Here is a 5,110-nt window from a genome sequence, read left to right as displayed (position 1 = left end):
TCACTGCTGTAAGCGTGGGTTCCATCCCTGGTCAGGGAACCAAGATCCCACAAGCTGTGTGGTGTGCCCCCCCCGCAAAAAAGTTTATATTGTAGATATGCCTGTAGGTACTTCTAAGTATAAGGAGGTTAAAACAAAAAACATTACCACAATATGATAATCATACCCCAAACCCTTCAGTAATTCCTTAATATCATCAAATATCTGGTCAGATTGAAAAAAGAAGACATCTTATAAATGTAAGAAGTTCTGAAAATAGTGTTTGTTTAAACCAGGATCCCAGTAAGTTCTGCTTGGTGAGACGGGTTCTTTTAAGTCTCTTTCAATATATAGATTCCCTTTTTATCTCTCTCTCTCATTTCTTCTGGTAATTTATTTGTTGAAGAAATCTGGTGGTTTGCCCTGAAAAGCTCCTCGCAGCCAGGACTTGCTGAGTGCATCCATCCCCGCAGAAATGCAGACAAGCTCGACTGTGCTCTGCTGTTCTGTCAACTAGTGGTCAGATCTAGTCTTAAGCAGATTCAAGTTCGATTTTCCCCGGCCAGACTACTTCATGGAAGCAGCGTGCTCTTTCACCCGGAAGCATATAATATCTAGTTCTCTGGCTGCTCGGCGTGCTCGTTACTCTGGATTGCTGCTATTGCCGAAAGTGAACAACAAACAAGTTAAAACCCCTACTTTAGATACACACTCAGCCTTCAGAGTGCAAGAAGCACTGTCACCAGTATTTCGTTCTCAGTGACCAGATCTCGTCGTGAAGAAAGCAGCGTTTCTAGGGGGACAAGAAAGCTAGCCGCCCCAGTGGGCAGGGGTAGACGGTGGACAACTGCTGGAGCCTGGGGTTCTGGTTCTCTACACAAGAGAACATCAAAAGGGCCTGGGAAGAGGTGGTCCCACAGCCGCGTTACAGCTTCCGCGAGGTTCCTTGTACACGGATGGGACAGCTGGCCACAGGGAGCAGCCTGGGAGGCAAGGAAACAAAATCCAAGGAAGGAACTTGTAAGAAAGAAACGTGCAGATGGATTCCCTCCTTTCTTTACTAGGGCAGACGCTGCTAGTTTCCTTCCCGCGGTATTCAGTTTCTCCCTCTTACGATCTACGCAAAAGTCACGGCTGCCTAGAGAAAAGACTACATTTCCCAGCCTACTTTGCAGCTACGCGTGCTCAGAAGGCTGAGTTCTGGCCATTCTGGTCGGTTGAAATGGTCATTTCCGCTAGAGTTTCATCCAATCCGTTACAACCCTGAGCAAACGCCTTCCTTGAGTGGTATTTTTAGCGAATGATACAGTGTCTGTTCCAGAGCTAAATTATCTCATGAGAATAGAACAGCAACACTTACAAATACGCTCTAGGAACAACAACGAATCCACGCTTACACTTACTTCTAAACAAAATTTCTTAAAGATTTTTTTCGCGGTCCAGCGGCTAAGAATCTCTCCTTTAATGCGGGGTACAGCGCCTTAGGTTCTTGGTCGCGACACTAACATTCTACATAACGCGGGGCAACTGACCCCGCTGACGGCCATTATTGAATTCCGGGGCGTCGAAGCCTGAACACCACAACTTTAAATAAACTCTCTCTCCCGGGTAGGAGCGTTAAGCACTTAGGAACAACTAAGGAACGCAAACAAAAGCACTCTATTGACTCCAACAGAACAACTACTTCGCTTTCAGAACTTCGACACCTTTTTTAAGAAAGCTTATCGCTAGCCACAGCAATCAGAGAAGACAAAGAAATAAAAGGAATCCAAATCGGAAAAGAAGAAGTAAAGCTGTCACTATTTGCAGATGACATGATACTATACATAGAGAATCCTAAAGATGCTACCAGAAAACTCCTAGAGCTAATCCATGAATTTGGTAAAGTAGCAGGATACAAAATTAATGCACAGAAATCTCTGGCATTTCTATACACTAATGACGAAAAATCTGAACGTGAAATTAAGAAAACACTCCCGTTTACCATTGCAACAAAAAGAATAAAATATCTAGGAATAAACCTACCTAAGGAGACAAAAGACCTGTATGCAGAAAATTATAAGACACTGATGAAAGAAATTAAAGATGATACAAATAGATGGAGAGATATACCATGTTCCTGGATTGGAAGAATCAACATTGTGAAAATGACTCTACTACCCAAAGCAATCTACAGATTCAATGCAATCCCTATCAAACTACCACTGGCATTTTTCACAGAACTAGAACAAAAAATTTCACAATTTGTATGGAAACACAAAAGACCCCGAATAGCCAAAGCAATCGTGAGAACGAAAAATGGAGCTGGGGGAATCAGGCTCCCTGACTTCAGACTATATTACAAAGCTTCAGTAATCAAGACAGTTTGGTACTGGCACAAAAACAGAAATATAGATCAATGGAACAGGATAGAAAGCCCAGAGATAAACCCACACACATATGGTCACCTTATCTTTGATAAAGGAGGCAAGCATATACAGTGGAGAAAATACAGCCTCTTCAATAAGTGGTGCTGGGAAAATTGGACAGGTACATGTAAAAGTATGAAATTAGAACACTCCCTGGCACCATGCACAAAAATAAACTCAAAATGGATTAAAGACCTAAGTGTAAGGGCAGACACTATCAAACTCTTAGAGGAAAACATAGGCAGAACACTCTATGACATACATCACAGCAAGATTCTTTTTGACCCAGCTCCCAGAGAAATGGAAATAAGAACACAAATAAACAAATGGGACCTAATGAAACTTAAAAGCTTTTGCACAGCAAAGGAAACCATAAACAAGACCAAACGACAACCATCAGAATGGGAGAAAATATTTGCAAATGAAGCAACTGACAAAGGATTAATCTCCAAGATTTACAAGCAGCTCATGCAGCTCAATAACAAAAAAACGAACAACCCAATCCAAAAATGGGCAGAAGACCTAAATAGACATTTCTCCAAAGAAGATATACAGATGGCCTACAGACACATGAAAGAATGCTCAACATCATTAATCATTAGAGAAATGCAAATCAAAACTACAATGAGATATCATCTCACACCGGTCAGAATGGCCATCATCAAAAAATCTAGAAACAATAAATGCTGGAGAGGGTGTGGAGGAAAGGGAACACTCTTGCACTGTTGGTGGGAATGTAAATTGATACAGCCACTATGGAGAACAGTATGGAGGTTCCTTAAAAAACTACAAATAGAACTACCATACGACCCAGCAATCCCACTACTGGGCATATACCCTGAGAAAACCATAGGTCAAAAAGAGTCATGTACCAAAATGTTCATTGCAGCTCTATTTACAATAGCCAGGACATGGAAGCAACCTAAATGTCCATCGACAGATGAATGGATAAAGAAGATGTGGCACATATATACAATGGAATATTACTCAGCCATAAAAAGAAATGAAATGGAGGTATTTGTAATGAGGTGGATGGAGTTAGAGTCTGTCATACAGAGTGAAGTAAGTCAGAAAGAGAAAAACAAATACAGTATGCTAAGACATATATACGGAATCTAAGGGAAAAAAAAAAAAAAAGGCCATGAAGAACCCAGTGGCAAGACGGGAATAAAGACACAGACCTACTAGAGAATGGACTTGAGGATATGGGGAGGGGGTGGGGTGAGATGTGACAGGGTAAGAGCGTGTCATGGACATATATACACTACCAAATGTAAAATAGATAGCTAGTGGGAAGCAGCCGCATAGCACAGGGAGATCAGCTCAGTGCTTTGTGACCACCTAGAGGGGTGGGATGGGGAGAGTGGGAGGGAGGGAGATGCAAGAGGGAAGAGAAATGGGAACATATTGTATATGTATAACTGATTCACTTTGTTATAAAGCAGAAGCTAACACACCATTGTAAGGCAATTATACTTCAATAAAGATGTTTAAAAAAAAAAAAAAAAAAGAAAGCTTATCGCATCTATCCCCAAACGTAAAGTAAAACCAATGTTTTAAGACCAGTATTTGTTTAAAAAGCAACAACTACCTCTCGCGTAAAAGACTCGGTGTACTAAACGAAAGAAACACCGATTTACCCACCTAAGAAAACCAGAACTTAAATATTCTAATTTTAAACATCATTATTGGCCTTGCTAATGCAAGACCTCAAAAAATTGGGTAAAAACTCAGAATTGTTCCTCTCCACGGAAATCTTTAGTAAAAGGCGAAAGATTTATACGATCTGAAGAGAAACCAGAGTATGCCTTTCTCTGGGCGGCACGCATTCCTCAGGTAACTGCTACCCCTAACACAGTAACGGTGATTATTTAACTGAAAGAGCTATTCACATCTGCTTTTTTCCCAGACAATTCTATGAAAGAATTCTCACTTCTGGGAAAAAATAATTAAAGAAAGAAGGAGAATCTAGTCATTTTTAAGTCGAAAATTTGTCCTGGGTGCAATGCATTCTGGATATGCAAATGAAAACCTCAGTCTGTACGCTCCGGTTTCCGGAGATACCTCAAATAGTTCATTCATCTTGTGCTGGGACCGAGACTACCGCCAGGGGGCAGAACGGAGGCGAGACTTAACAGGGATAGTGAGCTGAGGCTGATCCAGCTAGAAAAAGTCTGTTTTATAGGTGGCATTACAAGTAAAATTTTCTCTTGGAGTTAAATAAAATAAAATAGAATAAAATAAAGTAAAAATTTAAAAGCTTGAAATAATTATCTTCATTCATTCAACAAAAATTTATTGACCACTGTGTTCAACCCTGTGCCGGCCTCTAGGGATAGAGTGGTAACTGTAATATTTCATCTTCAAGGAGTGCTCAGTGTGATGGGGAACCAGGTGTCAGTGATGAGCGCTGATAACAGAAGACAACATCTGGGCAGCACAGGAGCCGGGTGGTGAGGGTATTCTGGGCAGGGAGGCACAGTGCTGAGAGGGCAAGTAACCAGATGGCCATCAGTGCCAGCTAAGAGCTTGGATTTACCCTGAGGACAGTGGGGAGGCAGTGAAGAGCTTTAAAAATGAATACATGATCAGATTAGCTTTTTAACACAGTGGTCCTGGGACCAGCAGATCAGTGTCACCTGGGTACGTGTTAGAGATGCAGGTTCTTGGGTCCTACTCCAAGACCCACTGAATCAAACTCTGAGAGTAGGGCCCAGCAGCTG

General features: G+C 41.5%; 1 non-coding gene across 1 annotated transcript; it reads right to left on the bottom strand.

The window, feature by feature from the left end:
• Positions 1 to 4,077: 4,077 nt before the first annotated feature.
• On the bottom strand, positions 4,078 to 4,193 carry LOC118887519. The gene has a single exon (XR_005018017.1). It is a non-coding gene; the product is annotated as a U5 spliceosomal RNA (small nuclear RNA).
• Between the last annotated feature and the right edge of the window lie 917 nt (positions 4,194 to 5,110).

The sequence above is a fragment of the Balaenoptera musculus genome, chromosome 1 (genome assembly GCF_009873245.2).
Source record: "Balaenoptera musculus isolate JJ_BM4_2016_0621 chromosome 1, mBalMus1.pri.v3, whole genome shotgun sequence".
NCBI lineage: Eukaryota > Metazoa > Chordata > Mammalia > Artiodactyla > Balaenopteridae > Balaenoptera > Balaenoptera musculus.
The sequence above is the reverse complement of the archived record's forward strand: the minus strand, read 5'-3'. Positions and strand labels throughout refer to the sequence as shown.